Here is a 25,402-nt window from a genome sequence, read left to right as displayed (position 1 = left end):
CCTCACTCCACCAAGTACCACAAAAAGGACTTGGAACGCAAATACCACTCTTAAGCCCGAATTCCTCACTCCAAAACCCTCCAACTCAAAGACCTACTCCACTAAATGCAAACCCACATTACAAAATTCCACTTGTCCAAAATCCACCCATTCAAGAAGAGGGGTATGTTAGAGAGAACCATAGGGAAGGGTATGGAGTGTATGATGATCCTTACTTGAAGGAAGATGGTATTAGAGGTAGAAGGATGGAGCCTAGGGGAAACCATGGAATTGAAGGTAGAGTTGGCAAAGGTGCTAGAGGTAGGGATATAGGACTTAACACTATCAAAATGGGACTTCTAATATTCAAAGGAGAAAGTGATCCCAAAGAGTTTCTTGCATGGAAATTTGCATGTGAGAGGGTCTTCCAAGTGAATGATCTCATGGAAAAGAAGAAGAGTAGTTATGCAATTTCTCATTTTGAGGGATATTATACCACATGGTGGGAGTATGTTGAACATTTTGGAAATATATTGATTGAAGGGAAACCCCCTCAGTGGTTTCAGCTAAGGTATTTTATGAGGCAAATATATCTTCGAAAAGTTATCAACATGAACTCCTTGCTAGATTGTACAATTTTAAGCCAGGAAACAAGAGTGTTGTGGCTTACTATGATAAGTTTCAACAACTAATTTTGGAACTTAATCATAGAGGGGAGCAAGTGAGCCATGACATCATTTGGTTCAAGGTCAGCCTAAGAAAAGAAATCTCTACGCACATGATACTTCATAAGTTTGAAACTATTGAAGGGATCTTTAAAGTGGATTTAGAGATTGAAAGAGAGAACAAAAATATGTCTACATATAAGACCAAGAGTTACCAAGGGTCCACAGGTTGGACTAAGAACCAGGAGGTGATTCTATCAACTACAGGATAGAACAAGTCCAAGCCTCCTCCATCAAATTCTCCTCAAACTATGCACAAGGCTGTCCAAACTCAAACTCTAAGACATGAAGGTAAAATGGTACTACATCTAATTCCAAGGGATTCCAACATTTTAAATGCCATGGGTAGGGACACAAGGCTAGTGAGTGTCCTAATTGGAAAAATGTGATCCCATGGGAGGGAAAATTATATTTCTTAGGGGAAAAAGTAGGACTTGAAGAGGTTGAGAATGATGAAACCTCTTAAGATAGAGAGAGATAGAAGGCTGAGAGGCCTAATGATGATGATGAGGAAGAAGTTTGGCTTCAAGAGGGTGAACTTGAAGTACCTAATTATGTGGTACGGAGAGTTATGATTAGCAAGGAGTTGGATGATCCAAGCCAATGGGAGACCCTCTTTCATACTAAGTGTCTCATTAAGGAGAGTGTGTGTTCCTTGATTATTGATAGTGGAAGTTGTGCCAATGTGGCTAGTTCTGTATTGGTGGAACACTTGAAGTTGTGGAATACTCCACATGCAAGTATGTATAAGCTCCAATGGTTGAACGAATGTAGAGAATTGAAAGTAACACATCAAATAGTAATTCAGTTCAAAGTTGAAAACTATGAAGATGAGGTACTTTGTGACATCATTCCAATTCAAGCTTGTCATCTCTTGTTAGGTCGGCCATGGCAATATGATAGGTTGTCCAAGCATGATGGCCAAACCAATTACTATTATTTTGAGTTCAAGGGTCAGAAGTACAACCTCTAACCACTTTCACAATCACGTGTGTGAAGCTCACCAATAATTGAAGGTCTTAAAGAGAAAGAGAAAAAATGAGAAGGAACCCAAGGGTAGAGGTGTTGAACTTGAGAGTGGAAAGAGTGAGGGAGAAGAGGTAGTTTTGGGCTTGAAGGGTAGGGATTCTATGGTAATGTTAGCTCAGAAGCAAGACCTCTTTAAGGAGTATGATGATACCTCTCCTATGTTACTTTTGGCTCATGTTTTTGACACTAATCCATCCACTTCCCCTATCAATTTTTCTATTTCTAGTATTTTGTAGGAATTTGAAGATTTGTTTCCTAGTGATTTGCCACAAGGACAACCTCCACTTTGAGGTATTGAGCACCAAATAGACTTTGTTATGGGGTCTTAATTTCAAAACAAGCTGACTAATAGAAGCTACCCCACGGATACAAAAGAACTTCAATGGTAAGTTAAGGATCTCATCAACAAAGGGTATATCAAGGAAAGCATGATTCCATATGTGGTTCTAGTGTAGCTAGTGCCAGAAAAGTATGGAACATGGCATATGTGCATGGATTACTGAGCCATAAATAAGATTACGATAAAGTATCATTATCCTATACCTAGATTAGATGATATACTTGATGAATTAAATGGATTTTGTATGTTTTCTAAGGTTGATCTAGGAGTGGTTATCACCAAATCCGAATGCAACCAGGTGATAAATAGAAGACCGTATTCAAGATCAAGTTTAATCTATATGAATAAATGGTCATGCCATTCGATTTTATCAATGCTCCTAGTACTTTTATACGACTAATGAATCATATTATGAATCCCTTTATTAGAAAGTTTGTGGTTGTATTCTTCGATGATGTTTTAGTTTATAGTAAGTCCCTTAATGAACATATATTGCATCTAAAGAGTGTGTTTGAAGTACTTAGGAAAGAGAAGTTGTATACTAATATTGAAAAATGACCTTTTGGTATTGATTAAGTTGTATTTTTGGGATTTGTTGTAAGCTCAAGGGGGTAGAGGTTGATGACTCCAAGATAACTGCCATTAAAAATTGGCCAACCCCTCAAACCGTTGGTGAAGTATGAAGCTTCCACAGGTTGGAAAGTTTTTATAGGAGGTTCATCAAAGGGTTTAGCACCATTGCCGCTCCCTTGACCAAGATAATTCAAAATTACCAAACCTTCAAATAGGGTGATGAGCAAGCTAAGGCTTTTGAGTCCTTGAAAGTTATGCTCGTCTCAGCACCTTTATTGCAATTGTCTAATTTTAATAAGATGTTTGAAGTTAAATGTGATGCTAGTAAAGTAGGTATAGGGGTTGTTTTGATACAATATTTAAAACCCATTGCTTATTTTAGTGAAAAACTCAAAGGTTCCACTCTAAACTAATCCACTTATAATTTAGAGTTGTATGCCTTGATTAGAGAGTTGGGCAATTGGTAACACTACTTGTGGCCTAAAAATTTTGTGATTCGAATGGACCACGAATCCTTGAAGCACCTTTGGGCACAAGGTAAACTTAACAAAAGGCATGCCAAATGGATTGAGTTTCTTAAACCCTTTCCTTATGTTATTCAATACAAAAAGGGCAAGGATAATGTTGTAGCCGATGCTTTGTCTAGAAAACATATTCTTGTGTCTACTTTATCTTTAAAATTAATGGGTTTTGAGAGCTTAAAATCATTGTATCTCGAGAACCCTTACTTCACTCCTATCTATAGTTAAAGTGAAGCTTGGGATAGAGAGAGATGGCATTTGGATAGGGATTCTAATCCCTATGCTAAGTTTGAAGGTTACTTATTTCAGGAAAGACGGTTATGTGTATCCTTTACCTTGTGGAAAGAGTTGTTTGTGAGGGAGGCACATGTTGGTAGTCTTATGGGTGATTTTGGAGTTTAAAATACCCTAGGGATATTGGAGGAACAATTTTATTGGCCAAAAATACTCAAGGATATTGTAAAAGTTTGCAGCCAATGCATGGACTGTAGAAGTACTAAGTTTAGGCTCCTTTCTCACGGGTTGTACACCCCAGTTCCTACTTATTTACGTTCTTAGTTTGATATTTATATGGATTTTGTGTTAGGGCTGCCAAGGACTAAAAGAGGTCATGATAGTATCTTTATTGTTGTTGACCATTTCTCTAAAATGCGACACTTCATTCCTTGCTCCAATAGTGAAAATGCAACTAGTGTAGCTTATTTGCTTATTAATAATGTTGTTAAATTGCACAACATCCCAAGAACTATTGTGAGTGATAGGGACTCCAAGTTCCTTAGTCACTTTTGGAAGTCAATGTGGGGTAGGTTTAGTACCAAGTTGTTTTTTTCCATGACTTTCCACCCACAAAGCGATGACCAAATGGAAGTGCTAAATAGGACCTTAGGTTCTATGCTTTGTTCCATGGTTAAATATAAGTTGGCATCTTGGGAAGATCACCTATCTCTAATTGAATTTTCTTACAATTGGGTGATCTATTCAAGAATGAGCATAGCACCCTTTGAATGTGTATACGGCTTCAACCCCCTAACCTCCATGGATTGAAATCCTTTGACAAGTGATGTTGTTGTTAGCTTAGATAGAAACAAGAGGGCCTAAGCTATGAAAAGATTGCATGAGAAGGTGAGGATGAGACTTGAGAAGAAAAATCAAGAGGTTGCCAAAAGAGTTAACAAAGGAAGGAGAAAGCTTGTGCATAAGATGGGAGATTAGGTATGGGTACACCTTAGAAGAGAACAATTTCCTAGCAAAATAAAGGACAAGTTACCAAGAGGTGATGTTCCATTCTAAGTGCTTGAAAGGATCAACGATAATTCTTATAAGATAAACATACCTCTGAAATACCAAGTGTATAACATGTTCAACGTGTGTGATCTCTCACGGATTGATGCCATTAAAGATGCAGAACCCGTGATTTTGGGGTCAAAATCTTCTCAATATGGATAGGCTAATACAAGTATCATGGGCTCAATACCAATCACTAGGAGCCAAGCTTGGTTACTACAAAGGATTCAAGGCACGTTTATGAAAATGGACGTGTTTGAGCATGTTGTGAACTCGCCCAAAAGAGTGTATGCATTGACATGTAAGGGCTTACCTTAGGTTCTCTAAAATACACCCAAGGCTGCCCAAGTTGCACTCAAAATCTGAAACTTCTCATTAAGGGTAGATGAGTCTTTTGCATCACTTTTTGTACTAGACTATATAAAGGATTCTCTTAGAGTTTTGTTAGTAGTTAGTTCATTTTTAAAGTTTTAATATCTTGACACATCATCCACTTAAGAGAGAGTAGACTTTTCAAACCTAATATCACAAGTGAAGATGAGCATATGTAATATTTAAAGATTATGCTCTAGACTTTGAGAGATCATATGATTTTTGCTAAATTCTCTAAGTATGAGTTTTGGGTTGATTCCCTGACATTCCTTAGGAATGTGGTGTCTAACGGTGGGATAATGATAGATTCAAGAAATATTGAGGCTATTCGTGAGTAGGATAGACCTACTTCTTTGATTGAGGTCCATAGCTTCATTTGTTTGGTTGGTTACTAAAGATGGTTTGTTGAGAGTTTTGCTACCATTATAGTACTGATGACCAGATTGACTCAAAGGAGGTTCCCTTCCGATTATTTGAGGAGTGTGAGTCGAGCTTTGGAAAGATCAAGGGATTTCTCACTTTAGCTCCTATTTATCTCCCATTTTGGATTTTCTTATTGAGGGTGAGGGATTCATCATGTATTGTGATAATTTGGTGTTGGTTTGGGTTGTGTATTAATGAACTAGGATTGAGTTATTGTTAATACATCGAGACATTTAAAGGTGCATGAGTGAAACTACCCTACTCATAGTTTGGTATTTGCGGTGATAGTTTTCATGCTTAAGATTTAGAGGCATTATCTTAATGTTATTCATTGTGAGATCTTTATGGATTATCATATTCTTCAGCATTTTATGACCCAAAGAGAGCTTAATCAAGGAACTATATATTGATGGAGTTTCTTAAGGATTATAACATCTCTATCTTGTATCATTCGGGGAAGGCAAATGTGGTAGCGAATGCCTTGAGTTTAAAGGCGGCGAGTATGGATGACTTATTTTGTATTTCAGTTTCTCAGAGGTAGTTAGCATAGGACATTTAGTATTTAGCTAACTTGATGGTATGACATTATATTTTAGACCCTAGTAGGATTTTTGATAGTGTTGAGGTAAGATCTTTGCTATTTCAGCAAATTTAGGGTTATAATTTGAGTATAATAGTCTTTTCATCATTAGTGATTAGGTGTTGAGTGATGAATCCCGGAGGACTGCTATAGATTCTAAGGGTATGTTTATATTTTATAGTCGTATTTGTGTTCTGAGGGTTGATGGATTAAGTCAATCGATTCTACATTAGACATACCTCTTCAGATATTCTATTCACCTAGGAACAACTAAGATGTATAGAAATTTGAAGCATAATTACTAGAGTGGTATGAAGAGAGATGCAGTGAATTTTGTAGCTCGTTCCCTATGTTGGAACAGGTTGAAGATTGTGCATTAAAGACCTGGTGGTGTTATTCAGAGGTTTCCTTTTCCCGAGTGGAAATAGGAGAAGATTACTATAGACTTTGTTAGTGGTTTGACTCATACTTTTTGTGGTTCCAATGGTATTTGGTTATTATTGATCGATAGATTAATTTGGCTTATTTTATTCCTATTCAAATGTCCTAGAGTGCCGACAGGTTAGCCTATATCCATATTAGTAAGATAGTCTATTTACATGGTGTGCCTATTTTTATCATTTCAAATCAGGGTTATAATTCACTTCTATCTTTTGGAGAGATTTTTAGGAAAATTTGGGTACTCAGGTGGATCTTAGTACAACCTTCCATCCTCAGACCGATGGGTAGCCAGAGTAGCCTTCCATCCTATGTAATGGATTTTGGAGGTTAGCTGGAGCAACTTTTATCATTGGAAGAGTTTGCGAATAATAGCTACCGTTCAAGTATTAAGATGTCACCTTTTGAGGCCTTTTATGGTAGGAAATGTCATTCTTCTATTGGTTGGTATGATACTTCTGCTATTAGAGCCTGCTGTACTGACTTGCTTTAAGAGCCATTATATTGAGTTAGGGTAACTCAGGATAAGTTGAGGGTAGAACAAAGTAGGAAAAGGCTTATGTGGATCATAGCCTTCGTACCTTGAGATTTGGAATTGGTGACCAGGTATTCCTTCGAGTATCGCTCGCAAAGGGTATGATAAGGTTCGGGAGGAAAGAAAAGATCAGCCCTAGATAGATTGGACCCTTTGAGATTCTTCGCATAGTTGGTGAGGTGGCTTATGAGTTAGAATTAACCCCAGGTTTTGCTATTGTTGATCCAACCTTCCATGTTTATATGTTGCATCAATAAATTCCTAACCCATCTCATGTTCTTAGATGGGACTTGGTTTAGTTGGATAAGCAGTAGACCTTTGTGGAGGAGCCTGTGCTCATTTTGGCTACTTATGTTAGGCGGTTATACATTGGAAAGATTCCAGTAGTTAACGTTCAGTTGAGGCTCCACCCGGTAGAGAATTCTACTTAAGAGATTGAGAGCAAGATGCAGACCTAGTATCCTCACCTATTCGCTTCAGATAAATCCTAATTCTTTACTTTTGCGGATAACAATTCTTTTTGTAGTGAATATTGTAGTGACCCTCTAGGTCATTTTATGTATTTTCATTTTTTTTTCATTTGGAGCTTTCCTAGAGCTGCCCCAAGTCATTTATGTCTTGTTCGAACTGACAGTTCGGTTATCGGGCAGTTCGTTTGATTTTAGAGCCAATTCCCTATTTTGAAGTCTTTGCTGGTTCAAATTGGTTACTAGGTGAAAACTTTAGGCAACCAACATCGGGTCCAAAATTTTGATAGTTCTAGGTGGACCCTTGGTTTGGTCACGAGGCTTCTGAACTCATTTTGGGCTATTGGCCAAAAGTTAAGAAAAATGGCATATTGGTGTGGGACCTACTTTTTATCAAAATAATCTTGGATGGAAATTTTGACTACGCCATTGAGACTGGAACATCGAATTTGATATGTTAGTATAGTTTGTTTGAGTAAGGGATTCTGGATGAATCCCAAGGGGTTGGCAGAGACTTGGAAAAATTCCAAGTCTCAGTGTTGTTGGCGCATCTCTTAAGCGCCCATGAGGTAGCTTAAGCAAATGCAGCTAAAGAAACCTGGTGGTCACTTAAGTAGCTTAGCGTTGCCTAGCAGGTATCGCTTAAGCAGTATAAAAGCTAACACCAGATATTGCAAAAGCAACACTTGGTCACTTAAGCGGTGATCGCTTAAACGACCCAGTGTCCACTTAAGAAACACCCATGGGCCTGGGAAGGGTATTAAAAACCCCCCACTTAGCTTGATTTTCACAATTTTTCATCAATTCCCAAGGTATATTGAACCCTAAAAATTAGGAAATCTTGGGAGAATCATTTGTGAGTGATTTTGGAGCTTGTAAAAAGTTAACTTATGCATTTCTTCTTTGAATTTGTGATAAGCTTCCATTAATTTCTTAGTTTAATTCTCCATCATCTTCTAAAATCCCTAATGGTTAGTGGATTTATTGTAGCACAATTAGAGATTTAGGCTAAATGTTCCTTGAGCATAAAGGGGCATTGCATTGGTTTCAAAAGTGTAATTCCATAAATTGGCCCCACAAGGGATTTTAACGTAATTTTGGACCCAAAGTATAATATTGCAATATGGGTATCATTATTCTTATTTTTATGAGTAGTTCAAGATTTTTATTGTGTGGTACCTTGCAAAAGCTTCTTGATCTTAGGTTTATTATACGTCCAAACACCTCTATCTACCCAAATTTGGACTTGTTTTGAGAACAAAAATTGTGTTAATTATATTTTATTGGGAGCTAAATTGTGTTTTGTGGATAACCAATGTGATTAGTGATACAGGGTAAATTTCCAAAGGATTTTGACAAAAAATGGACACATATTATGAAACAATTGTTTATCGATAGTGTGGAAGTAATCATGATTGAGATGGAAGACCATTTTTATAGAGTCCAAGAACATATGTAGATGCACGAGACCAAAGATAAAAGGAAGCGGCTGAAAAAAAGGATTTACTAGAGTTAAGTGAATATTTGGAGTGAATTTCCAATGATATGACGCTAACTCAACGCGTTGTGTCATCCCGTAAATTCTGTGCCTTAGCCAAAATTTTAGAAGGAACTTCCAGAATATCGATGCAAAGTTGACGCATCACATCGATGTGTGAGTTTGAGGACTTAGTCGAAATTTCAGATGATAATTCTGGTGACACGACGCGATGTCAACGCATTGCATCGTATGTTGTGAAATAACACTTAGTCGAATTTTTAAAGTGAAGTTCCAGTGCATCAACGCAAAGTTGATGCGATGTGTTGTCCTAAGCAACGCGATTAGTGACATGCCACATCAGTAGTGCAGATCTGGTAAAGTTTTCCCAAGTATAAAAAGAACACGTGAGCATAATTCCAAGGAATTTTTGCAAGCATAGCAGTGGTGGAAAAGCAGAAAATTCTCTCTTTTAGGGTTCATATTCTTTCTTTTGAACTTCTTACTTCAAGATAAATTTTGGGTATGATTAATTACTTGTTTTTGATTTTTAATTCAAACATGAGGGGCAAAATACCCTTTTTCTGGGGTTGAGGTCAAGAACATGAGTACTCTTTGATATTCTTTATAGTAGTTTCTTTTTGGATTATCATCTGGGTTGTTCTTAATTTCTTGAGCTTACTATTTTGATGAGTGGCCTCCATTAGAATAAATCTATATTTCTATGTGCATCCAGGAGGAGAATCGTAGGATAGAATGGAGAAATTAAGGATCAAGGTTCTTATCCTTTTATGAAACATGGGGTTTGAATTAGCATCTAGGATAAGGATATACATAGAAGCCTTGCTTGGTTCAATTACAAGAAGACAACTTTATAAATCTAGAAGAATTATTGTATCTCTATGCGAGTGGTAGTTGCAATATTCAAAAGATAGAAGATTTGAGGCGGGGAGACCAAGATCGTAGCATAAACCTTGAGAATCAACAACCCGATAACCAATTAGACTGCCATAAGAATAGAGATTTGTATGATTTTTCAATATGCCTCAACCCTGAAATTCTTATCATTACTATTCACAACCGTTGCTCGCTTTGCACTAGTTGTAAACTATTATTTATTATTTATTAATTTACATTCTTCTTTTTGATACACAATTATCTTGATAGTTTATAACACTTAATACTTTGATTGTCTAAAACTAAAAGCTAGGTAAATTTCTAGTTGCTTATTCCTCGTGGGAATGATATTTGACTGTCTAAGTCACTATATTACTTGTACGGTCGCGTGCACTTGCATGTGCGTTTGAGTTGCAACAAGTTTTTGGCGAAGTTGCCGGGGACTAGTCTAATTAGTAAATTGCTAAATTTTTAGTTTTTTGATAATAAGTTTAAGTGTTAGCAACTTGATCTTAGCTTCTGAATTTTTGCAGGTTTAGCTAAATACCAGACTAGCGAGATATAAATAGTTGGTAGAACCTTTTGTAGAACCAGAATAGATCTTTCAACAAAGGCGAAGAGCTCAATATCCAAATCAACAGGTCCAAATGGTTGAAATAAGAGATCCAAATGACCCTATCGATCCAAATGTTGGAAATGTCCCACCTCCGATTATTCCAGTTATTCCTTCTCAACTAGTTGCTATACTTGTTTGTGAGGTGGCAATCCCACTCATGAACCATGTGATGAACAGTATTCGCTAGCCCAAACTAGGTGGTAGATTTGAATTATAGCAGAATATGGTGTAATTGTTAAATTCAGCGGGGCAATTCCATGGCCTTTCACATGAAGATCTGCAGCAGCACATACAGGCCGTCCTGGAAATAAGCAATACCTACATTCCTTAAGGTGTGAATTCTGATTATGTTAGACTGACACTCTTTCCTTTTTCTCTAATGGGGGAAGAAAAAAGGTGGTTACATGCTGAACCATCACTCTCTACCACTTTATGGGAAGATCTAGCTCGAAAGTTCCCTATTCGATTCTTTCAATAAGGGAAGACTGCATATTTGAGAAGTGAGATTCTGAGTTTCAAATAGAAAGAAAGAGAGAATCTTTACCAAGCTTGGGAGAGATTTAAGGGTATGCTCAGAAATTGCCCTCACCATCATCAGTCCAAAGATGTTGTTGTTCATACTTTTATTAAGGGATTGGAGCCAAATATGAAGATACTCTTGGATTCAGTAGTAGGTGGGCAGTCTCTTGAAAAGACGTAAGAAGAATTAACACACTGTTGAATCAAATTTCACAAGGGAATCCTTATTGGCATGCTGACTCGAGGAGTGCTCCTAGAAAGGTTGCAGGGGTATTGGAGGTAGACCAATTTACTACATTACAAGCATAGATTGCAGCAATGTGATTCATATGATTACTTAGCTTAATAGCATAAAGTTGGGGGTTACACAAACTGTAGTTACAACTAATGCAGTCCAACAGGTGAATTCTTAGTGTGAGGTTTGTGGAAGTGGTGATCATGAAGCAGAAGCTTGTATGGCTAATCCAAATTCTATCAACTATGTGGGGAATGCAAATCGTTGGGATAACAAAATTTTTATAACATGCATAATCCCAACTGAAGGAACCATCCCAACTTCTCATGGAGTAGAAATCAGGCACAGAACACTAATCAAGCTACTGCTCAAGTTAGTAATATGGAGGAGATAATGAAGAAACTTTTAGCTCAACATGCTCAATTTACAACAGAAGTAAAGACTCAACAGGCACAGTTTATAGAAGAGTTGAAGAGTCAACAGTTGCTTACAAGAAATTTGGAATTGCAACTCATTCAGATTAAAGGAGCATAAAATACAAGGCCTCAAGGAGGCCTACCCAGTAATACCAAGGAAAATCTGAAGCAAGTGGATGTGGTGACAACAAGAAGTGGATTACAAACTAAGGAGACGATTCAGGAGAAGGTTATTCCCATAGTTACTGATAATGGTTCTAAAGACAATGAGGAGAAAAAAGTCAATAAAAATTATGCAAGTAAAGAAATTCACGTGGAAAAGAAGACTTTACCTTTGCCCTTTCTTCAAAGGGCAAGGAAGCATCAGGAGGAGGCGAGTTACAAGAAGTTCTTGGATCTTCTAAAAGAGCTTCACGTAAATCTCATTCTTGTTGATATTCTACAGAGTGTTCCAAAATATGCAAAATACCTGAAGGATATAGTGGCGAACAAGAACTGGTTGACCAAATATGCTACAGTTGCACTTACAGAGGAGTGTACATCCAAGATTTAAAATAAAATACCCATGAAGCTAAAGGATCCAGGTAGTTTCATTTTGCAAATTACTATAGGGAAAATCATTATTACTCGTGGATTGTGTAACTTGGGGCTAGCATTAATCTTATGCCCACATCTTGGTACCGAAAGATGGGTCTTGGGAGTCCCAAACCCATTACTATTGTTTTCCAGTTGGCAGATAGGTCCCTTGCTAGGCCTGCTGGTATTATCAAAGATGCCTTGGTGTAAGTGAGATCCTTAATCTTTCTGATAGATTTTGTAATCTGACTTTGAAGTTGATCCTGTTGTTCCATTTATTTTAGGATGACCTTTCTTAGCAACGGGATAGTTATTAATTAATGTAGCAGCAGGGAAAATGACAATGAGAGCACATGATAAAGTAGAGGTTTTTAATGTGTATAAGGCACTAAAATTTTTGGCTATATATGAGGAGTTTTCTTCTATATCTATTATAGATCTTGAGTCTGATCAAAAGCTATTATTATTAGATGATCTATTAAAGAAAGCTCTAGTGGGTTGTGATCTTTATGGAGATGTAGAAGCATTGGCATTAGTTCAAGTCATGAATTTGGTGGTTATTGAAATAAGAAAATTGCCTTTTGAACCATTGAATAGGACAATTGGGCCATCCCCCAAAGCTTCAATTGATGAAGCTCCAAAATTGTAGCTTAAGGTTCTTCCTTCTCACTTGAATAATGTTTACCTTGGTGATAATGATACCTTGCTTGTTATTTTGTCTGTAAGATTATCTGATATGCAGGTACAAAAAGCAATGACAGTATTAAAAAGGAGGAAGAAGGCAATCAGGTGGCAGATGTCTGACATTAGAGGAAGAAATCCAGATCTTTGCATGAATAAAATACACATAGAATAAGGTTTCAAACCAAGGGTGCAGTGCAGGTTGAATCTAGTTATGAAAGACATGGTGCGAAAAGAGGTCATTAAGTGGCTCCATAATGGTATTATTTATCCAATTACACACAATAAGTGGTGGGATGACCATGGTTACTAATGAAACAAATGAGATCATTCCCACTCGCATGGTGACTAGATGGAGAATTTATATTGACTACCAGATGCTAATTGAAGCCACAAGGAAGGACCACTACCCAATCTCATTCATTGATCATATGTTGGACAGGTTGGCAGGGCAAGTGTATTACTATTTTCTTGATAGTTACTCAGGTTATAATCAGATCACCATTGGTCCTGAGGATTAAGAGAAGATGACTTTTAAATGCGCGTATGGTACATATGCATCCAGACGCATGTCGTTTGGCCTCTATAATGCACCTATAACATTTCAGAGATACATGATAGAAATCTTCTATGATATGGTTAAAGAATTTATTGAGGTATTCCAGGACAATTTCTCTATTTATGGTGATTCTTTTGATAAATACTTGTAAAATTCAGATCGAGTCCTAGCTCAATGTGAAGAGATAAATTTGGTGCTGAACTGGGAGAAGTGCCACTTTTTGGTGAAGAAAGGAATAGTCCTTGGTCATAAAGTGTCATGTAGAGGAATTAAAGTAGATCGAGCCAAAATTGAGTTGATTGAAAACCTGCCACATCTTGTCACAGTGAAGGGAGTGTAAAGTTTCTTGGGGCATGAATGTTTCTAGAGGCGTTTTATTCAGGACTTTCCAAAGATTACAAGCCTAGTGTACAAATTGTTAGAAAAAGAGGCCAAATTTGATTTTGGGCAGATTGTCAAGAAGCCTTTGAGAATTTGAAGAAGAAGCTAATAGAAGTTCCTATTTTTATTTCTTTAGATTAGGAGCTACTATTTAAATTGATGTATGATTCTAGTGCTATGACTGTAGGAGCTGTTTTTGGAGCAAAGAAAATACAAGGTATTTTAATCTATTTACTATGCTAGTAAAGTGTTGAACGATGCCCAACTAAACTATACAATCACTAAAAAGAGGATGTTAGTGGTGGTCTATACATTTGATAAATTTAGAGAGTACTTGATGGGCACAAAGGTTATTGTTCACACAGACCATGCAGCCATCAAGTATCTCTTTAATAAAAAGGATGTAAAGCCTCGATTAATCCGTTCGATTTTGTTAGTGCAAGAGTTTGACTTAGAGGTTCATGATCATAAAGGAGAAGAAAATCAAGTTGCAGATCATTTGTCGAGGTTAGAGACTTATGATCATGTTGTTGATAACTTTCTCTACATTTGGGAAGAATTTCCTGATGAAAAATTATTGTCTATAAAGGAGTGTGAAGTTCCTTGGTATGCGGACATTGTGAATTTGTTAGCTAGTAACTTTCACCCTCCTGGAAGTACAATTCAATATAGAAAGAAAATACTTCATGATTCTCGTGCTTATATATGGAATGAGCCATATCTTTTCAAGAAGATCTATATGGCATTATCCACAGATGTGTTTCGGAAGTTGAATTCACACAAGTACTACAAAAGTGTCATTCATCCCCTTATGGTGGCCATCATGGGGGTGAAAGAACTGCAAGAAAAGTGTTGCAATTTAGTTTCTTTTGGCTAATACTGTTTAGAGATATCGTGGCTTTTGTGAAGAGTTTTAATCAATGCTGGAGGTTGGAAACAATTTCAAGGAGTCATGAGATGCCCCTAAATAATATTCTTAAAGTTGAAGTATTTGATGTTTGGGGAATTGATTTCATGGGACCATTCCCACCATCCAATGGCAACTTATACATTCTAGTGGCAGTTGATTATGTATCCAAATGGGTGGAATCTGCAGCTTGTCCCACTAATGATGTAAGAGTAGTGCTGAAGTTTGTGAAGAAGAAAATATTTTCCCAGTTTGGCACTCCAAGAGCTATAATCAGTGACGAAGGTACGCACTTTATTAAAACTTGGTTTAAGAATCTTTTCGCAAAATATGGTGTTAGTCAAAAGGTAGCCACTACGTATCATCCATAAATGAGTGGACAAGTTGAGTTCTCTAATCGAGAGATAAAGCAAATACTGCAGAAGGCGGTTAATGGGCAATGAAAGGATTGGGCCGAGAAGCTAGATGATGCATTGTGGGCATACCGGACAACTTATAAGATGTCAATTGGTACTTCTCCATATTGGTTGGTTTATGGGAAAGCCTATCATTTACCTGTAGAGCTGGAACATCAAGCTTATTGGGCTATTAAAAAGTTGAATCTTTAGATGAAGGCCGTGGGAGAGAAGAGATTATTGCAGCTTGTTGAACTTGATGAGTTTTGTCTCCACGATTATGAAAATTCCAAGCTGTACAAGGAGAAAACCAAGAGATGGCATGATATATAAATTTAAGACAAAGTGTTTGAACCTGGACAACTTGTTTTGCTATTTAATTCAAGGTTAAAGTGATTTTGGGGAAAATTATGGTCTAACTGTTCTGGACCTTTTGAAGTAGTTTAAATGACACCTCATGGAGTGGTTGAATTGTGGAACAAAGAGAAGACTAAGAAGTTTCTAGTGAATGGACAACGTGTGAAGCATTATTAGGCTGATCATAGAGACAAGCACAACGTGTCCATCACTTTACCTGATGAGTGAGACTGAGTTAAGTCGTGCCACGACGTAAAATAAGGCGCTATGTGGGAGGCAACCCACAAATGTAATGTAATAGGTAGTTTAATTTTTAGTTGTTAAAGATAAAGAGAAAAATAAAGAAAGATGATTCATACCATGACCGAAAATAAGGCGCTTGGTGGGAGGCAACCCACTTTTTCTTATGTAATTTTGTTGTTTTTGGTTGATGTGTTAGAATGAGAAATGTGGTGAAGATAGAGAAGATGAGAAGAGGGTGAACAATAATCTTTGATAAGTTAAATAAGTTTTAAGAGTTTAAAAAGCTAAAGGGGGAGAAAAGATGCCTCAAAATATGGGAAATTTGGTCTTAGAGGTGAAAAAGGTAAGGGGCCGAAAAGATGCCTCAAAATATGGGAAATTTGGCTTTAGAAATTTTTTTGGATACAATTTCTAGTGGTTCAATGCTAAGTCGACGCGTTCCATCACTGGGCCTGTGCTTACACTTAGAAAAAAATTTCCAAGAAAATTCCTATAAATCGACGCAAAGTTAACACATCACATCAATGTGCATCGTGCCCACTCTTAGAAAATATTCAAATGCTAGTTCTAGTGAACTAATGCGATGTCAACGTATTACGTCAGTCCTTCCAATGCATTTACAGTCATGTCGCATCGATAATCACCCAGGTAAAACTTGGATAAATTTTTAAAGTAAAGGTTCAGTGTAATGATGTGGACTCGACGTGTCGCATCGCTTCTTTAACGTTATTGTTTATGCATCGCGTTGAATGGCCATTTCAGCAAAAATTTAACCTTAATCAGACCCGTCATTTTTACCTCTATATATATCCATTTACCCTTATTAACCTCATTCCCTAAACCCTAGCCTCCACCGCCGCCCCTAAAATCCACAACCCTAAAATAATTTCTTACAAGTGTCCTCCTTATGGTGCTAAATTCTGATGTATAAGCAATTACTAACACATTTATGGCCTTTAATTGAGAATAATTGTGAAGTTTTAAGAAACTTTTGTCATTTTGATTTGTTTATATTTGATTTTACAGTTTAAGCTAATGAGATAGAGAACCAACAAGAATGGAAGCAAAGAAGTTGAAATCTAGAGAAATCTGAAGAGAAGTGTGGATGACGATATCTGTTATAAGTACTCAACCCTATGCTAGGCTATCACAGTTGTCGTTAGACTTAACCAGAGATTTGGCATGAGTTGAAGCCTATGACGACATCTGGTGATAGGTCATCAAAAGTGTGATAAGATATCAAGGCCAACGTCAGCTTTAACTAGAGAATGGGAGTTGAAAAGAAGTTGTGATGACATTTTATGATAAGGCATTAGGATGGTGATAAGGCATCAAGGATACCATCAGACTTAGGCAGAATATAGAAGCTGAGAAGAAGTCTTGATGACATTGGTGATAAGCCATCAAAATCCTGATAAGCTATCGTCATCGTCGTCAGCCTTAGACAGCAAGAGCCAAAAGTGAAGAGAAGCTAACGACATCCGTGATAAGTCGTCAGACTCCTGATAAGCTATCATAGATGTCGTCATCTATTTCGATGAAAATCTGTAACCTTGATTTTGTTTCCATAATTAGGTTAAACTATTTAAAGCTTTGTTTTAGGGTTTTCTAGGAACCATAATTCATTATTATTCGACACTTTGAGTTTGGGAACATACTTTGATATTTTCTCTCTCTACTTTTAGACTTAATAATACAACTATTTGGAGAGATTATTAACAGTATTGGGGGATTTGTCCTTTGTGACCTAATCTACGATTCACTGGTTTTTATTCATCATTGTAAGTTTATCTTTCAAATCTTGAATTCAATTATGTGTTTCGCTCTTTGCGTCATGAAAGGATAAACTCCATTAACTTGAATTATGGGATCTAGGGTTAGGTCTTGATAAGGTGCTAGGTATTCCAGATTCAATAGGTGGTAGGATTTCTTGATAATTTTGACGCTTTAATTAACGTCTGTTGGTTGCAAACAGTAGACACACCTACTTTGATTTTCTTGAGAAATAAATCATATATAGTAGGAAGTGAATTATCAATAGGGACTCAAAAATACTTCGTTTAATAATCAGCGTTGTAACAAGGTTGGTTAACCTGAGGTAAAATCTGGGCAGTGAATAGAAATTCCTTAGGTCCGAGAGGATTATGAAATTAAACGCTTAAGTAGGTCGAGAGACATTTAAGCATAACATCGATAAAGATAGCTTGTCATCCTACCCACCATGAGAATCTTGAATCACCTTTAGCATCTGTCATGTACCATAAGCCCTAGTTAACATAATTCTGGTTATTTTATAAACTCTTAATTACAAATATTGAAATTAAAGTGACAAACAATTATTTGTGACACTTATACCCCCCATTTCAGGAAACATTAAACTATCAGTGAATTAAATCGCAAACGACTTGGGTTCACACCTTATTCCCTGTGGGATTCGACCCCAACCTAGTTGGGTTTTATATTGACAACGATCACTTACACCCATTCAAGAGTGTAATTTGAGCGTTATCAAAAATGGCTCCGTTGCCACGGAGCACGGTCATAAACTAAAAGTTTATGTGCGCTAATTGACTGTTATTTAAGTTTCCTAAATTTATGTTTATTTATTGTTTTTGTCTAATTGCAGGGTCCTTGTTGTTTATGCCAAAAACAAGAAGTTTCCAAGAATTATTATTACCAATTAATTCAAAACCACAGCTTATCGGGAGAATGGCAGAACAGCAAGAGGCTGACAGACTGGCAGCCTTGGCCAAGGCTCAAGTGAATATACAAAACGAGAGTCAATAAGTACGTCATCCAAATCTTGATGATGAAGACTTGGGTGATGAGGAATTTCTGAATCCTTAAAACCCAAGGCGAGCAGAGCAAATTGCTGCACCAGTACAGCAAAACTTTAATAGAAATCGTCCAGTCAGAGGATGGTATGGTCAACAGCCTGTCCAATACGAGATTGATGATGATGATGAAGGAATGGATGGAGCAGGTGCAATGGGTGCTATCATTTCTCTACCGTTGGAACCTGGTGCATAATTCAGCATAACGAGTACCATGATTCAACTCCTAAATCTGAAGGGAATTTTTAGTGGCTTGCCTGGTGATGATCCGAATATGCACTTGGTGAACTTTATCACCGTTTGAAAATCTTTTGATAATTTGGGAGTGAGCCAGAATGCAACCGGTTGAGATTGTTTCCATTGTCTCTGTCTGGAGAGGCAACAATGTGGTTAAATAAGCTTACGCCTGATTCCATTACCCACTGGAGGGAGTTGACAGAAGCGTTCTTAAAATAGTTTTTTCCACCCTCTAGGAGGGTACAGTTGAGAGATTAGTTCAGCAACTTTAGACAGCTCCCTACCAAAGCTTTGCATGAGACATAGGAGAGGTGCAAGAAGAAGCTGACACAATGTCCGAACCACAATATGATGGACCTATACTAGATGGAGACTTTGTATAGGGCTCTCAACTTTGTAATAAAGCCGATTATAGATAATGCTGCTGGTGGTCCGTTTGTTGATTTGTCTTTTCAAGATGCCTCAAATATGCTGAATAGGATGACCAAATAGATTCGGGCTTGGCATACCAGGGAGTATGTTGTAGCTAGCCTAACTGTTTCTGTTGGTATGACTGCAGAGCAGCATAGAAGAGATGAGAAGTGATACTAAGACATGACCCATCTAAAAACATAGATGGACTTGCTGACCAAGCACTTGCTATCAGGAAAAACTAAAAAAGTTAAAGTTGTGGAAGCCCAGGGCACTATGTCTACTAATGCAGATGAGGAGGCAAACTATGTGGGAATTCAGAGGGGTTTTCGAGGCAGTAGCCAAGGGAATTAAGGTCAGAACTTTTATGACAAGCCTGATTATAAAGATAGAGAGCAAGGAAACTGGAGAAGCAATAATAATAGGAGTGGTTTAAATATTCCTTCTGGAAGTTAGGATGTTGCACCAACTAACTCTGGCAAGATATCCATAGAAGACATGATGGAGATATTATTGAAGGGAGTTGAAGCTACTAATTTGGAGGTAACTACTATGAAGAGTGAATTCTCTACCCTGAGTCAGCTGGTTAGTTCACACTTTACTTCTATCAAGCAGTTGGAGCAGCAGATGAGTCAACTTTCCACAACACTGAACCAGAGAAAAGGTGGTACTTTACCTAGTGATTCGGTTCCGAACCCACAGAATGATGGCTCATGTATGGCGATTACCACTAGGAGTGGTAAGATGTTACCTAGCCCATCTGTGGGCAAATTTGTAGATGGTGAAGTAGTTGTTGATGAGTCCAAAGAAAGCAATCCAGTGGAGTTTGAGAAGCTGGATAGTTTGGTTGATGCTTAGGATAAGGAAAAAGAGAAGAAAGAGGAAGTACTATTCCAACAACACCACCTCCCTTTCCTCAACGATTGAAGAAAAAGGTTGAGGATGCAAAATTCAGCAAATTCATGGCAATGCTCAAGCAATTGACTATAAATATTCCTTTGATTAAGGCACTTGAGCAAATGCAAGGATACACAAAGTTCATGAAAGACCTTGTAACCAAGAAACGGAAGGTTAGCCATGAGCCGGAGGGCAATCTTATCCATTATGGTACTATCTCTACAAGGTCTTTAGTGCAGAAAAAGGCAGATCCGGGAGCATTTACCATCCCGTGTACTATTGGTTCCCTGAAATTTACAAAAGCACTGTGCGATCTGGGAGCCATTATAAATCTAATGCCACTGGCTGTGTACAAGAAATTGGGTTTGGGGGATCCTACCCCAACAAATATGCGGTTGGTAATGGTAGATAGGTCTGTGAAGCGATTTGTGGGCATACTACATGATGTTTAGGTAAAGGTAGACAATTTTATTCTGTCTGCTAATTTTGTGGTCCTAGATTGTGAGGTGGATTTTGAAATGCCCATCATCTTAGGTAGGCCATTACTTACAACTAGGAGAGTGCTAGTAGACATGGAGTTGAATGAGCTAAAGTTAAAGTTCAATGAAAAAGAAGCACATTTCAAAATACACTCATCCATGATTCAGCAAAAAGAGATGAGTGCTTTCTCAATCATTGATGTCTTCTATGATGATGGTAAAGGGGTATTAACAGGTTGTCTTGGTGAAGTCTGAGTAGTCAAGATAACCAAGTCGTGCCGCGACAGTAAATCAGGTGCTAATGGGAGGCAACCTAAAGTTGTTATTTTTAATAAAGTGTTTTGACTTTTACAATTAGGATTTAGTACAGAGAAGGCGAAAAATAAAGATGTCAGCTGAAAGGTTATGACGACATCTCTGATAAGCCATCACAACTATGATAAGCTATCAGAAATATCATCAGATAGACAAAAGTTGAGGCAGTTTCTGTTAAGGATTGTGATAATCCATCACAAGATGTCATCAAAAAGAATTTAAAAGCATTGCTAGACCATTTTGGGCCCAGCTCAGAAAATCTGACCCGGCCCATAGTCGAACCTTCTCATATTCCCGCCTATGTTATTTTCTTTCCTTCTTTAGTTTATTTCTCTCTTTACTTAGTTTATTTAGTTACTCATTCCAAATAATTTCCCAAATTTAATCAAGAAAAATAAGTTCCCTTGAGTGTGGGTTTGAAATTCAAAATCAAGAATTTCTTTCTACTTTCTCTTATGAGTGTAATCTCAACGTCAGCTCCCATCAGGTATGCTCTAAGTTTAAATTTTCTATTCTTGAGGTAAGTGATAGAGTAATGAAAAACCAAGTTCCCAAGAGGCTTGAACCATGTTCAACTTGGTTAGGAGCTAAAATTCACACCTAGGGTTTGTTATGCAAGCCTAAGGCTTAAAGTTCAGCTCACAAATCGAAACTCAAGTGGATTTTGAGAAATAATGGGACCAAAAATTGAGTTGAGGTCAAAAGTGGGGTCCTGATAAAAGCTGACGACATTCATGATAAGCTATCACACCTGTGACGGCTTATCAAAAATGTCATCAAAGGTTGCTGAGAATGAAGTGGATTTTGTTTAGAGCTGACAATATTCGTGATAGGCTATGACAATTGTGATGGCTTATCAGAGATTTTGTCATAAGTTGATAAAGTGTTGTAGGTTATTTCTGAGGTTGACGACAACTATGATAAGCTATCACAGTTGTGACGGCTTATCAAGAAATGTCGTCACACCTAGAGCCTGAACCATGAATGATCCTTCTCAAATGATGTAAAGCTTAAATGATTAATGTGTTTGTGATTATGCTCTTGAGGATTGACTGATGTTTTTCTATTGCTATAGAAATATTATAATGGCACCCAAAGGAAAGAGTTCTCATCTTACCAAGAAGGATCAATAGAAAAGTGTACGCTGAAAACTCATCGATGAGGAGTCTGATTATGAAGAGGAAGAACCTCTGCTCTGGAAGCGAAAAAAGAAGCAAAGCCCTACAAAACCTCTACCACCACCACCATTTGAGGTGGAGTATAGTAATGACACTGAAACAACAACAGCTTCTGAGAAGGAGCTATCTGAACATTCTAAACATGAGCAACATGAGTTTGAAAATGCTGAGTCTGAAAAAAAGGAACAGGAAGAGTCTGAGGAGTCTGTGTCTGAGGGAAAAAATCTGGATCCTCATCCACAGAACAATAAGATTATAAAGAGTCCTCATCTCAGGGAACACTTATCAAATGTATTAACCCTTAAGTTTGAGACAATGCTAGATGGCAAATTCCCAAAGCAGATGGTATCTTTACTGCTGGGCTTTGCAGAGTTGACAGAAGAGCTAAAAGGATGATTCAGGAAGAAAAATGGATTATCCCCCAAAGGTTGATCAGGTACCCTAAAGTGGAACAAAAATTCCAAGAGTACAGTTTGGGATGGACCACAAAAGGGGGAGGCTCGTTTTGCCCTGCACTGGTTCGAGAGTTTTACAAAAACTACCCAGCTTAGTTATAAAATATGTGAAAATCAGGAGAAGATGACATTCACATACCCATATAGCACCTTTACATTTAAGAGGATGCCATTTGGGCTATACAATGCACCCGCTACTTTTCAACGGTGTATGATGTCTATCTTCTCAGGTGTAGTGGAGGACACCATAGAGGTATTCATGGATGATTTCTCTGTGGTGGGTGATTCATTTGAGATGTGTTTGGAAAATCTGAATCTAGCCTTCCAAAGATGTGTAGAATTTAATTTGGTCCTTGACTGGGAAAAATGTCATTTCATGGATCGAGCAAAAATGAAAGTTATTGAGAAACTACCACCTCCCATTTCAGTGATGTGAGTGCGTAGTTTTCTTGGACATGCTGGCTTTTATTGGAGATTTATAAAAAACTTCTCAATGGTTGCAAATCCACTTTGCAAAATTTCAGAGAAAGAAGTGAAATTTTTCTTCAATAACGAGTGATTGTAGGAATTTGAATGCCGTAAAAAGAAGCTGATTAAGGCCCCTATTGTTATTGCACCTGACTGGGTAAAACCATTTGAGATCATGTGGGATACAAGTAGTGTTACCCTTGGGGCTGTATTGGGACAAAAGAGGGACAAACTATTTCATTCGATATATTATACTAGCAAAGTAAAAAATGGAGTACAAAAGAATTACATCGTAACTAAACAAGAGCTTCTAGTTGAAGTGTATGGTTTTGAGAAGTTCAGAGCTTATCTCTTGGGACCAAAGTGGTGGTCCACACCAACCATGCTGCCTTGAGCTATTTGATGGCTAAGAAGGATAGAAAACCAAGGTTGATTAGATGGTTATTACTGCTACAAGAATTTGACTTTGAGGTTAAAGGTAGGAAAGGTTGTGAAAAGTAGGTTACAGATCATCTGTCTAGAATGGAATTTGAATAGAAAACTAGTGATGAAACGAAGATAAATGATGCATTTCTCGATGAGGAGATCCTGGCTGCCGCTGTGGAAAAAATGCATTGGTATGTAGATTATGCAAATTATGTTGTAAGTGAGGTCATCCCAGATAATCTTGCTTTCCATAAAAGGAAGAAGTTCTTACATGATATGACATATTACTTCTGGGATGATCCGTATCTTTTTTGGCGATGTGCAGACAATATTATAAGGAGATGCCTATCGAAAGTAGATGTACTATGCATATTGGAAGCATGTCATGCTTCCTCGATTGGGGGTCACCATGCAGGTGACCGTATGGCTAGGAAGGTATTACAGAGTGGTTATTACTGGCTGATATTGTTTAGGGATGCCACGATTTTGTGTTAAAATGTGGCCAATGCTAGAGGCAGGGTTCAAACTCTAAAAGACATGAGACGTCTATGACAAAGATTCTTGTAGTGGAATTATTTAATGTCTGGGGCATCAGTTTCATGGGTCCTTTTGTAAGCTCGTACAGGATGAAGTATATTTTAGTTTTTGTTGACTACCTATTGAAATGAGTCAAAGTTGTGGCCTTGTCTGATAATGAAGGGAAGAGGGTTGTTTCTTTTCTCAAGAAGAACATTTTCTCTCACTTTGGAGTACTACGTACTATCATAAGCGATAGAGGATCCCATTTTTGCAACAAAGTGTTTCGAGCAGCTTTGGCAAAATATGGGGTGAAACAGTATAGAGTGGATACTCCATACCACCCACAAAGCAGTGGGCAAGTAGAGGTTTTAAATCATTAGATTAAAGCCATCTTAGCCCAAACAGTGAACACTAGACGAAAAGATTGGTCTCGAAAGCTCGCTGATGCCTTGTTGGTATATCAAACTTCTTTCAAGACACCATTGGCATGTCACAATTTTAGCTGGTCTATGGGGAAGCTTGCCACCTACCAATAGAGCTGGAGCACAAGGCCTTATGGGTACTCAAAAGGTTGAATCTGAATTGGAAGAAAGCAGTAGAGCTGAGACTGGGGCAATTGAATGAGATGGATGAATTATATCTCAGAGCATATGAATGAGCAGATCTGTATAAATAAAAGATGAAAAAGTACAATGATTGGAGAATAGGAAACAAGAATTCCAAAAAGGTGACTTAGTTCTTCTGTTCAATTCCAGACTCAAATCATTCCTAGGAAAGCTAAAATCTAAGTGGTCAGGCCCTTTTAAAGTTATTCAAGTCTACTCATCTAGAGTAGTGGAATTGAAAATGAAGATGGCAGTACCTTCAAGGTAAATGGGCAAAGTCTCAAGCCTTATATTGGCCCAAATGAATCGATGAAAAGTATCACCATTATCTGTCTCGATAAAGTTTGAAGTAATTAAGATATCGAAGTCGTGCCACAATGTTAAATCAGGCACTTTATGGGAGGCAACCCATGACCCCCGAGATTGATCCATTCCAGGTACACTCTAACCCTTAGTTTAGTTTTGCTTTAATTTTAAGTTGAGGGTGTAGGGTATTCTATTGTTGTAACATATTTTGTGGTGACTAGGAGAAATACAAGTACAAAAAGTAGTTGACATGTTTTTGATTGATTTTTGAACACCTCTCCAATGTTTTTTTTTGCAAAACTGTGTGAATTACATTTACTTGTGACTATTGTGAATCTTGTTGTGGCATTAGTTCTAGCTGCTTGATGATTATTGATGAGCAATTGCATGAACTAGATAAGTGATAGCCTGCGATATACTTGTGTGCTATGTGTGTGTGAGCAGCTACTTAATTCCCTCTGTATGCCAAAGCTAGAACTTGCTTGGTTAGTCTTACCATGGTTGAAGGGTAGAGGGTTAGGAAAGGATCACAGGTTGTTTTGTTGATTAACCCACTTTTAGACTAAATAGCCTTCCCTGTGTGCATAATACCCCTTGATCCCTGTTTTGAGCCTAAATTGACAATTTCTTTCTTATGACACCTTTCACCTTCCCATTTATACCATAATTAACCTGTTTTGGCCCTGGTCCTCCTTGGACACTATACACCTTGACCTAGGTAAACATCTTAAATTGAGGGTGGCTATC

The 25,402-nt window shown here is 37.6% G+C and overlaps 1 non-coding gene across 1 annotated transcript; it reads right to left on the bottom strand.

Annotated features, from left to right (window-relative positions):
* Positions 1-10,746: 10,746 nt before the first annotated feature.
* Positions 10,747-10,853, bottom strand: LOC124897511. Its single transcript, XR_007054223.1, has one exon. It is a non-coding gene; the product is annotated as a small nucleolar RNA R71 (small nucleolar RNA).
* Positions 10,854-25,402: the final 14,549 nt, after the last annotated feature.

The sequence above is a fragment of the Capsicum annuum genome, chromosome 3 (assembly GCF_002878395.1).
Source record: "Capsicum annuum cultivar UCD-10X-F1 chromosome 3, UCD10Xv1.1, whole genome shotgun sequence".
NCBI classification, from domain to species: Eukaryota; Viridiplantae; Streptophyta; class Magnoliopsida; order Solanales; family Solanaceae; genus Capsicum; species Capsicum annuum.
The sequence above is the reverse complement of the archived record's forward strand: the minus strand, read 5'-3'. Positions and strand labels throughout refer to the sequence as shown.